Source organism: Etheostoma cragini, chromosome 13 (genome assembly GCF_013103735.1).
Source record: "Etheostoma cragini isolate CJK2018 chromosome 13, CSU_Ecrag_1.0, whole genome shotgun sequence".
NCBI lineage: Eukaryota > Metazoa > Chordata > Actinopteri > Perciformes > Percidae > Etheostoma > Etheostoma cragini.
The window spans coordinates 4037289-4049412 of NC_048419.1; the positions used below are offsets into that span (position 1 = coordinate 4037289).

A 12124-nucleotide genomic window follows, 5' to 3' on the forward strand; every position below is an offset into this window, starting at 1 on the left:
ATGCACCAATGGTGTTGTTATTTTGTAAATGATACCTAGACATAGTCACAATAAAGAAATATGTTGACTTTTGATTCTATTGATTTCAATTGGAATGTAACTAATATATAATCAGGTTACCCATGTTAATTAAATGTGTGTGTGTGTGTGTGTGTTATGGTGGGTAAGGAAAGTGTAGCAATCAATCCATGCTTAAATGGAGTTATTAATGATAAATGCACAAGGAGAGGGTTGGGTAAAACGAAGTACAACTAAACTTTTTTAAGGAAGTCATGTCTTTGTAATAACATTAGTAAATGACATCAGTATCTGTGCAAATGTTGTCTCTGTTGGCTCTATGCTTGATGGCACCTCCATTTCCTACTGCCACATTATGTGTGGCAGATCAATGACAGGTGTGCTTTCCTACCCTAATGCACAAATTGCCCCAGCGGCAGAGTGCTAATGTGGTGTGCTCTTACCACTAAAGTATATTCAGATATTCCAGGAAGACGATTCATACCCAGAAAAACAAAACGTTTGAAGAATGCTTTCCCCCTTTGTGGTTTATTTATTGATTGTAGTAGTACGGTACCTCAGTTTCATTGCTTCCAGCCTTTCCTTCCAGGGTTATAGCTAACTGTTATCAGATTATCAATGGCCTATTCACTTGATAATGTGAGAAAAGACAGATAGTCCCATCTAGATCAACTGAATGCATTATCTGTGACTGTCGGATATGTTTGACAGTTTAACAAATTTTTTGAGTTGAACCATCTGTCAGATCTCACCATGCATTGGTTAGGGGTACGTGGGACAAAATATCAATATGGCACTATATTGTTATTGTTCTTTGTGCAATATGAAAAAAACAATACGCTGGAGCCAATTAGGATATTTGAATTAATATAATAAGGCGCTTTAAATAGATTTCTCCCCTCCCAGCATTGTCTGTAGCACTTCTCGGCTCCTCGAGGTGGCGCTAAACGCATGAGTGAGGGATTGAACATAAGTTAACTAGCTGAAGAGGATGAGGTGCTCAATGGGATGGCGGACAGAGGTCTGAGGAAAATAACAAACGCCCCAGCTACATTTAAGCCCAAAGTCTGGAACTAAAGTTGCTCTATAGTTCTGTATTTTTAATTTACTGACTGAAAAAAACGATTTTGGGATGTATTGTTAATATCAAGCAATATATGAGTTGTCACAGAATTGCTGGATCGTGATAGTATTGGTATCGTGACCCATGTATCATATTGTGAGGTACCCTGTAATTACCGCCCCTAGCATTGCTACCATTGGTACCATTGGCACAGCATTGGATCTGTATCTAGATTATTCACTGTAACCTGCTAAGTTTTGTGTCTTCTCATGAAAGATTCATAGACACTGTACATAAGAAGGATATTCCTTTACACTACTACATGTTATCTAAGTGGCCTTTAAGCTGATCTGGCTAATTATAGGCTCACTGAAGGAATTCATAGTGACTGAAGTTAACTGGGATTCATAGCTTGACTGATAATTGGATTCTTCGGATACTGGGATTCCAGCAAACCTTTCTCTCCTAATGGTGGTACTATGGACCTTTAAATTAGTGCAAAAAGCTCAGGTTTTTCAGCATGCATGTATGTGCTTGTGTCGGTCATGTCACCGCTTGTTGGTCATGGTTTTTCAACTATTAAAATAAATTGCTTCTACAGGCTTATTCAGGATTTCTGCACACAACATTTACCTCTGCTGTCTGTTTAATTACCTGCTTTCATTTTTGGTGCAAACCCTTTCCTCGTGGCCTTCATACAGTAAATGCCATGAAAAATGTGTTGCTAAAAGTCTGGCCCCAAAATGTTGACAGGCAATAAAACATCCACCCACTAAGGACACACATCTTTTTCGTCCACTCTTCATTTTGACAGTGAAGAGCCTCTCAAGATGAGTGGTTGTTTAATTGACAGCTTCTTCACTAACTGGTTCCCCTCACTGACAGATGAGGAGGTTTTTACACTAATAGCCATCGGACACCTGGATGTCTCGGCACTCTTTCCTTGAGGTTTGTTGACAGCATGTGCAGAGGCAGCGAGTGCGATGTAGGAACGCTGTCAGTCTGATGTCTTATATTCTCGCTGTCACCTCTTCCCTCTCACTCATACAAAGTGTCATTTATAAATAGAGTATGCCAAAGCTATGTGTTGGTGTTGTTGGCATGCATTTCTTATAACATTTGTACCTCTGAAAACAGCAACAAATAAATCATGGATAGAAGCTTGACACATCATATAAGATTCACTACAAGGTTTTCATTCATGTATGCAGTTTTGTCATCTTATTTCTCCTTTGCTTCTTGGTTTTTGTTTATTTCAAATGCACAGTGTGCCTCTTCCTGCATGTGTTATCTTTTTAATAAACTGATTCCATAAATAAACTATAAAGTCTGAAGTATTCATATAAAATATAGTGTATACAGTTGAGAGCATTGTAAATATTTTGGGTCAGGGTACTCCTATTTCTCATTTTCTTCTTTGTGTATTTTTCTTTCTGGGCTTTGCTTGTTTGAGTAGAACATGGCCTTGGGTCTGACTCTCCAGCCTCTCTATCTGCTGCGGCTCTGTTGGCATTGATTATCTCAGACCCGAGGTATCCACTTGGTGTGTGTGTGTGTGTGTGTGTATGTGTGTGTGTGTGTGTGTGTGCGCATATGTATACAAATATGTGTGTGTATCTGTTTCACCATCTCCTCTGCATGCTGAGAAGGCAGATATCTCTAGAGGTTCTGTAATAGAGCGGATAGTGTTGCCCGCCTCACATTGCCATGGGGGATGGAGGTATAGTATTGGCTAGTGGGGAGGAGTAGAGAGAAAGAAATAGGGTAGAGGGCAAAGGATGATAGTATCCATCGTTAACTTACGTTAAGATATAAATGAAATCCTCCTCCATCAGCGTTTCAGCTGATATGAGGAATGTACTTTTCTTGTGCTGGGCTAGGACATTGGAAGGGTTGCAACCATTTGTTTATCATTTTTAGCCAGGGTTGACATGGTGGAGATATTTCCTCGCTTGCTTCGGTATAGCTATAACCTTTTGGTTTTATAGATCTATGCTTTGAGATTTCTGTCTTTTCTCCAATTCACTGATGGTGAATGGAGTTTTGTTTGTGTTACCAAAATCTTGTGTGTATTTTTTAACATCGGTGAACCGGCCTTTTAACAGCACTGTTTTAGAGGGCAACAGTTTAAAGACAGTTTCACTGGCAACATCTATTCCCAGAAACAGTGTTATGTTACCCTGGATAGTAGAAAAAAAAACATGCACTTAATGGTTTCCATGGGGATGATTATTTTATTAGAAAGTAGTTTTGTTGAAAACGGCTAAAGGTGATGTTGGTGGGTTATCAAGAGTAACAGGACCAATGGAAAGATATGCTGCTTTGTGTCATTTTTCGATGTTGTGAGCACAATTAGAAACATTTCATTTAACCTCCATTTTGTTGGTGTTGCAGCAGAAACCCTAGAGTCTGTTATCTCCGAACCTAGGCTAATAAAACCAAGACAATCTGCATGCCTGGATACCACTGCAGCTAAGTGAGAACATGTTTTTGTATTTCAGATATATTTTCTTTTTCTTTAATGGTACTATATGTGTTAGGAACAGACGCACAACGGTAATAGATATTAATGCTTCCTCCCTGAGCATGGGTGTGTAGTTGGGAGCAGCAGCACAGCAAGATGGCTCCAGTACCAAATAGCTTCTGGGTGGTTGGAATGCAGAAAGCTTCACACTCCTGTGAACACACAGCGGGGAATGCGCTGTACATTGTTTACAGTATACACAGTCTGCCATGTTTAATAACCCTCCCCGTCACTCCCATTTGGTTTCCGAACAGAACAACAAGCTCACAAACACCGGGACTTTAACAGCCCATGCATGTTAGTCAGTACCCTTCAATTGATGTTATTAAACATGGGTTACCCTTAGCACAGACACCTACTGGGTCTTATCAAGGGTTTCAGTCCCAGTAAATCTCACTGTTCCTTGTAAGTTACTGTAAGTCTACTGCAGATGTATGTTGACCACCTGCTTTTTATTCACCCCCCAAAGCAGCTGCATATGTGTATCAAGCAGAGCAGAATAAAACAACAAACCAATTAATTTGGACACATGCTGCCCTGTGAGACAGTGAATTGAAATTAAGAAAATGGAAGTCAACCATGGCTAGACAGAAGGAAAAAAAGGTATTATGTGGCTCTCAGTGGTGTGTTTTGTGGGAGGTGGAGATGCTGCAGAACTGAAGTGAAAATGATTAACGCTGACCTTGACTGATTCTGTCCTCTACATTTTTTTTCTTCTTCATGGAGCCTTTTAGACAGTAAGACACTTTCTCTCGACAGACTGTGAAGGAAAACATTTCATTTGAGTCCACAGTGCCAGAAATGTCTATCCAGAAAAAAAGGTTATCCTCTCCCTAACTGCTCTCTTTCTCTTTTCCTCCTATTTGGATCCAGACAATGATGAGTCTACTAAGATGAAGACAGCTGGAGGGATTACAGTGAGCTAATTATAACATGTCTATCCATAATTGCAGCGGATTACGCTATTATTCATACAGAACTTAACTGCACAAATGCCTTAACTGCCATCACATTACGCAGCATATCACACTATGTATTATTCACTATTTATACAGCTGAAACTAAATACCACTTTTCAGTTTCAGGAACCTTGGTAAGGGCAAACAATAACCTAACCCTATTACACCATTACAGCTCTTTTCCCAGTCTGTGACGCATCATTGATGACTCCATCAGGCTTGTGCATTGAGGGTATTGTTGAACAGAAATGAGGAAAGGGCACGGCCCATTCAGGTAGCAGATCAATCAGTGAAACCAATTCCTTGGGGAGTGCGTGATTTAATGTCTGGGCTGGCCTTAAGATGACAAACAGACACATGAAGGAAATCATTTGAGCAAATACCAGAGTCCTAATGATCTGGTGAAACAGTACCCTCCTTTTCTCCACCCACTCACGCCTTTTTATGATAGGAGAAGTGAACATGTGGTTATAAGAAACCTTTTTTAAACCAGAGTTATGGAAATGTGCTTGCTTTTCTTCATTATCTGTTGGCCCTGAAACATTACCTTATCATGTGTGTCATGTTTTTTTTTCAAATAAAGTAAGTCTAGACCGCACTCTATAATTTTCAAAGAGCCATCAATTCCTGCAATTTCCCCCAAGAGCAAGCATTTAGTGTGACAGTGTTGAGGAAAAACTTCATTGTAGGGAGGAACCTCGGACAGACCCAGGCTCTTAGTAGGCGGTGTCTGACGGTGCCGGTTGGGGGTGTTTTACTAACAGTGGCAATTATAGTCACAATAAAGATGATGTAACTTTGACTAGAAATAATAGTTGTAGTAGTTTATGGCATTGGCAAAACATGTAGATTTATGGATCAAAAGTTGACAATCCCTGACCTGTTAGTTACCAGAAGACTGACAGACACAGAAATTTGTAACTGCATGGGTTCTAGTGGAAGTGAATGAAAGGCGAAGAGAATATTCCGGGAGCAGGGTGCAAGTGCTTGCGTGTCCTCCCATCTAGCTGTATCTCTCTTTTGCCAGGATGACAGTATGTTGTTTATCAACCTCGCTGGTTTTTTAAATAATCTTTTTAGCAGTGTGTTCACTTTGCTCCCTCCTACCTCCTGCCCATCAGAGCAGCTGTCTCCATTCACATGGTGCAGCCAGCCAACCTTGACGTTTTCTTTGCACTGCTGCTAAAACCAATTAAATTTACAGCAAAGAAATCACCTGATTACAAAGCTACAGAGCACTCACACCCCTTTCCACCCCACCCATTCCCTCTGGTGTGTGTATTCATGTGTGCATCTGTGTATGCATGCCACTAAGGGCAATGTTAAGAGCAGATCAGGTGGGGACGTGACATACTTTTTGGTTGCGTGTGTGCCTGTCTCTTTGCTAATCCATATGGGTGCAGCACTAATTAAATCCAGCGGCTCAACCATTCACACCACTAGCTGCTTGGCACTGAGCGAAAAAATCTGTGTTGGTGTTTTGCCAGGTAATATGACAAAATCAGCGGGGGGAGTTTATCGTGTGTGCGTGTTAATGTCAGTTAGAGAGAAGGGGGTGTGATTGCGGCTGCTCGTGTGCAATAGTGAGAGGGAGCAAGCTGCCCTGCAGAGACGTATTATAGACATTATTTCTAGTGAAGTGTTTTTAGATGGGACAGGTAGATTGGCTGCTGATGATGTAGATGCCCGTGTAAGAGGCGTGCTTTTGTCAGCAGGGTTAACAGCAGAGGGGACATCATGTCATGCGAGACCTCCTAACTGAGCCAGCCCCGCTGGAGTCAGTGAGACAGACTGGCTGGCAGGCTGCTTGTCTCTCCAGAAGTGGTTGCCTCTCTCAGCAATTTCCAGACCTTATCAAATCTAAACAGTATAAATGTGTGCCTTTCCTCACCCCTGACCCCATCCCTCCCTGTGGCTTTCTACAAGCCCCTTCCATCTCCACAGCAGAAACGTATTATTGTTTTTTAAATTAGGCAGCTTTAGCCCTAGATTTATTCTCCTGAGTGCATCCTTTCCATTTTTGCTCTCCAAAATCGTTTGACTGGAAATGGTTATTTTTTTATTGTTTATTATTTGAGTATGCATGAGTGAGGTCACCCATAATTGTCTGCTTGATGTGTGTTTCCCAGTAATTTCACAGCCAACGTGCTGATGTTCTTTACGGTTTGTGTGACGGGTATGTGCTTGATTAGTCTGCTGCATGGGAGGGCTAATGTGTCGCTTTATTGGTGTTGTGTTAACAGGATAAAGATTTATAGGGGGAGCAGACCAGAATGTGTTCTGTGGTCCACACAACACATAGATAAATAAATGGAAATTGGGTCCATTTGTCACTGCCTGGCCCTGCCTGGGCTCGGCGTACCTGTGGAGTGCAGAGCCCAGCAGAGATGTGACAGTTTGTAGTTGTAAGTACATTATCGGGTCGTATATCACACAGCCTCCTCCAGTCCCCTGCACATACTACTGCTGACTTAATCCTCCAAAGGAGATACAAAGGCAAAGAGCTATACTTCTGTTCGATTTCCTGCTGTTTGTTCTCAGACCTGTTGAAAAAAAACCATCACTGGTTGAGTTTGTTGCTGCAATAAAGAGCTTCATGAAGCTTGGAAACCACATCCCAAAAGAGAAGACCAATAAAAACAGAAACAAAGAATCAATGCCCATATTTTCTATTGATTTGCAAATTGTAATTTGCAGTCTTTAATTACTAAAAAGTACTCAACAGTGTGATTATTATCTTATATTAACCTTAGTTCAGTTAAAGTTTGCAGCACATTGTTGATAGAATAAAATAATATTGGCAAAGTGTAATGTTTTTCATTCACAGCATGTATTTCGGTGTCTAAAAAGATCAGACGTGTCAGACACAGTTTATTGAAAATCATACACTAAGAGGCATCATCAAAACATAAAGGGAGACAAACCACTTATCTGAGCGCATCCGTTGTTTTTTGAAAATGCAATTGCCTTTTGTGTCTCAGAAAGTCTTGAATTATTGTGTCACATTAAGGCCACAAATATAAAAATGATACTGACATTGGTAGTGGACATAAAGATCAGCCCTGCATTTGGTTACATTTTGGTTAATGTTAGGAAATGATCATGGCTTTAGTTAGAAGTGAATCAAGTAAATATGTCCTGTGGAAGGCTTCTAGGCCATGACTTTTAAAAAAACATTTCAGACCATGATTGTTCCCTAACCTTGATCAAGTGCTTTGAGGTTCCTTAACATAACCATTAAGTTGAATCACATGTTAATCACAAGCTGGGCTATTATTTCAGGAGCAGATATTTTATTATTTGTCACAAAAATAAATAAATTTACTACCAAGATTTTGCACATGACCCTATTAGGATAATTAGCGTTTCCTCCTTATGGTGATAAAAAATAGAATCCAGGCGGCTTTATGTTTCTAACAAAACACACAGTATTTAACTGTCGGGATTGTTTATTAAGCACATTTTCTCTGTAATTTCTTCGGCTCATAATGTGCCACTAAATGGGGAAAAATCTTCTCATGCACAGAATAAGTGCTGAGTTTACCAAAAGCAATAGCAGTTTTTTTGGAACCTAGAAAAAGTGGCTAATTATAATGTTGTGCGATAGCTTCCATGGCTACACGGACAAAAGGATATTTCAGCAATATGAAAACTAATAAACTGTAAAAACAATGCAGCACAATTAAACCATTATATATGAGTTAAAGCTATTGTATAAATGAACAAACTAAAGCAGAATCTCACTTAAAGGGAATCTGGACCTCTAGTATGTATTTGACATATAAGACACAGCTTCATGAAGTGTGTAGAATCTCATTGGACTCGTTTTACTGTAATGTTCAGCCAGCAGTTTTTCTATTCATTTTTCTCGTCCATTTTTTTTTTTTCATGCAGAAGAGAGAGAGAGAGAGAAAGATGTTGAGGCAGAGACAGACATGAAGCCACAGTGCAGTTGTGTGGTTTCCTCTGGCATTCTGCTGACATGGGATCCATTAGGAGGTTTTGGAAGGGTTGGGGGTGGAGAATGCACAACAGGACCGAGAAAGAGAGAGAGAAAAAAAAGAGTGAAGTGAGGGCCTAAAAATCAGTGAGGAAAATCTAGCATAGCTGAAAGACATTAAGGGCAGGTTTGAAGCAGGAGAGAAGAAAAAGTAGATGGGAAGGAGCAAAGCCTTAAGAGATGGTGAGATAGCTTAGAGGAAACAAAGGAGATGGGAGTAATCAGAGATTGAAGTTGGAAGACAGGAAAACACAAGGGAGAATGGAAAAGTGATGAGGGTGAACAGGGGTGCACATGGAAGGAAAGGAAAAGAGATGAGAAGAGAGCTGGTGGGGGGCTGATTCAGCTTACTTGCACTGGCGGAGAATCAAAGCTGCATGGTGGAGCCAAATGTAGCACTATTACAAAAAAGATATTCAGGTGTGCACTTGCCTCAACCCAATTGCCAATGACACACACTATTGACCTCATCTTGGCCTGCTAATTTGCTCCCATCCAGTCAGGTGAGTCACCTCAGGACTGACTCAGGATAGGTGCATTTTAATTCAACAGAGCATATCCCCGGCATACCCCTTACTAATGATAAGGCAGGGTGTCTGTACACACACTTAGTGATCTCTCCTGTGGTGCCCAAATGATACCCTCCATCCCTGTCATCACTGGAGCCTTGCACGCCAACTAAATGGGAGTGTCATTGTCAAGGAGATTGAAAACACCTGGAGGCTGGCGTCCTACGACAGCAGTCGTGTATTCGGCACTATTTACGTGGAATCAAACATTGACAGATGAGTGTTTGTAGCCACGGGGCCGCGGTAGTGTTTGTGATAGGGATTTGCAGAACGACAGAGATGGTATGGTGGAGAAAGAGGATAACGGAGGGCTGTATTAGCTGTATTTTCCAAATGCGCTTCATGTAATTACAGATGCTTCTCAGGGCCGCGGCTCTTTCACTTTTCTCACTTTTCGAGGAACATTTTCACATGCAAATATCCACTCTCCCGATTTGCGCCTCTGACCACAACATCAAACGGAATGAGCTATCAGAGACGAAACCGTGCGTAGCACTCAATATCAATTTTGTTTTCGTATAATCACGTTTTTCCCCTCTTGCTTTGCATATCATTTCAAGCCCTCTGCTTCTCCCTCCCCCATACCTAGCCATGAACTCTCCCTGTCAGAAAGACAAATTACCCAGTGGGCTGCTTTTTTAGCTGTGCTTTCTGTACAATAATCAATTTGAGAACGAGAGAAAGAGAAGGCTCGAGAAACGTGAAATTATTCATCAGGGTCTCTCAGTAGCCGGGCTGTAGAGGTGTGGGGGATGGTAGGGGCTACCTCGTCCTCCGTGAGATAATTAGGGAGAAGACCGAAAAGCAGAAGTCAGGGCAAGACTACATGCCTGCAGTGATAGGAAAAAAAAAAACAGAGATGGAGAGTGGTAGGTGCGGACATTAGGGATAGTAGCCACTCTGAGAGCAGCTTGTTGTTATATTTGGAAATCTTGAGATGGTGTTTAGTTTGTCGTCCCAGCAACAGACCGATACACAGGAGAGGATGGAGGACAGACAGCAGGGGCTGGTGACGAGCGGCGGGGAAGTGCAGAGAAGGAGGAGGAGGAAGAAGAGATCTAAAGGGGAGCATGACTGAGAGTTACCTTCAGCTAAACTACCCAGGAGAAAAGAAGCATAGCGCGAGGAGGGGAAAAATGAGCCGGGCTCTCTTGTGTGGCGGGTGTTTATTCAAAGACCTCTTGTTTCCTACCAATTAACGACGCTGGGGACTGCTTCAGAATAATCCTCCCTTGGTCTCACTCCCTTCTCTGTCTTCACTCTCTTCTTCCCCTCCTCTGCAGTATTTGCTTCATCTGCAATCTTTCATCATTTAAACATCTCACAATGCACATTTTTGCACGTGGTTTTACTTTCCAAGTTCTCCCGTCTTGTTTCCCCTTATCTTGTTTTAATTACTTGTATTATCTTCAACAGCCTGCATTTGTTCTGTTCTTATCCCGGCCCTTCTCTGTGCTGCTGCATTGACCCAATTTCCCCAGAGGGATCATTAACGTTTCATCTTTCACCCCTCATTCATTGCTCTCTCCATTCATTCCTCCGTGATGTGGCTCGGTCCAACCCAAACAAGCTTGTCGTTATTCTCCATTTCTCTTCCCGGGCTCATTCTAAATCACCTGTCTTTAGCGTCCCCATGACTTGAAGGGGTTATAAGTACCAAAGAGTAGTAGAAATAGAGAACATATGCTGAATTTGTAGATGGATGTGATCAGTATTTTAATTTCTTTAACCCCTTTTGAAGTTTACGGTGATATGGTGCATATAAACAGTATGCAGTATATATATTTCTAGAAACTGTCTTGGAGGTTGAGAATCCAACAGAATGCTTGAAAACTATGGTTGTTTTATACCATCCATACTGGAGTAGTGGTAATGTGGTGCTGTTTTTACCAAATACAACATCTATTTGCCTTTGCCTGCACACATCATTATCAGTATTAAAGACCTGACATGATGCGCCATTTGGCTCTAAATTGGCCAAACATCCATTATATTTGTAATTATAATGTATCCTTTACTGTACAGTATGTATGTATGTATGTATGTATGTATGTATGTATGTATGTATCTTATATTTTCATACCTTTGGACCCATCTCTACCTCCATATCCATTAGGAAATAATGTGCAGAACAGTGTCAAATGCACCCTCCATACATGCCTTGGAGCCAAGTGATTTTACTATCTGCAACTGCACTGTCAGCATCTTTCCCCGTCACGATAATGTAATTTTCCCTGGTTGAATAAAAGCATTGTTGTGTTATGTTGTGTATCTCGCAACAAACTGCCTGAGATCTACATAACATGCCTGAGATACACGTAATCTGTCTCGGAATAAAAATGCAACAGTCCCAGATATTTGTGTGAAAACAGCCCATCATTCTTGGGATCTCTGTCTGTCTTTTTTTCCCCGTTACACAGGAGAGCATTACATACCCAACATAGCCTCTTTCTCTCCTGGGCCCAGAATTGTCTCTCAGATTGATGGCAGAGGAAGGACTAGGGCACCTTAGGGTACATTAGAATGCAGAACATGGCTGTAACTGTGAGTGTATCGTGTGTGCGTGTGTGTGTGTGTGTGTGTGTGTGTGTTTGGATCTAACTTTGCTTAGTTTGGCTCCAGCCTCGCCATGAAGTAAAAAAAACATTAAATCGCAGTGACTGTTGAGCCGTCTCATTCAGTGTTACCTTCCCTGTAGCTCTTTGTTTCTTTGTGTCTGTATCTCGACTCCTACCCATGCTTGAATGTCTTTGTCTTGCTCACTTTTCTCTTTGTTACAGTACATCGCCCTCCCCACCACCAGTTCTTCCTCATCCGCCTCAACATCACCTCTCTTTGTGACCTGCGTGCACTCCTCCCTTGGAGCATCTCTCCTGGGTTTTCTTTATTATTTCTACCTCTACCCACTATGTCTTCTTTCACAAACAAAGGCCAGGTAGGAATTAGGGTAGATTCACATTAAACAAAGAGCAGCCCACTAAACTTCAGATT

At 41.4% G+C, this 12124-nt stretch overlaps 1 protein-coding gene across 3 annotated transcripts in view; it reads left to right on the top strand.

Annotated features, from left to right (window-relative positions):
* Positions 1 to 12124, top strand: part of LOC117955258 (roundabout homolog 1-like) — an 85181-nt gene that overhangs the window by 39109 nt on the left and 33948 nt on the right. The window contains exon 1 of one of the 3 annotated variants that reach the window (XM_034889620.1): positions 5973 to 6051. The exons of the other annotated variants lie outside the window; for them this stretch is intronic. The gene's annotated coding sequence lies outside the window, so the exon portion shown is untranslated. Of the gene's footprint in view, positions 1 to 5972; positions 6052 to 12124 lie in introns of those variants that run through there. 3 annotated transcript variants of the gene reach the window in all.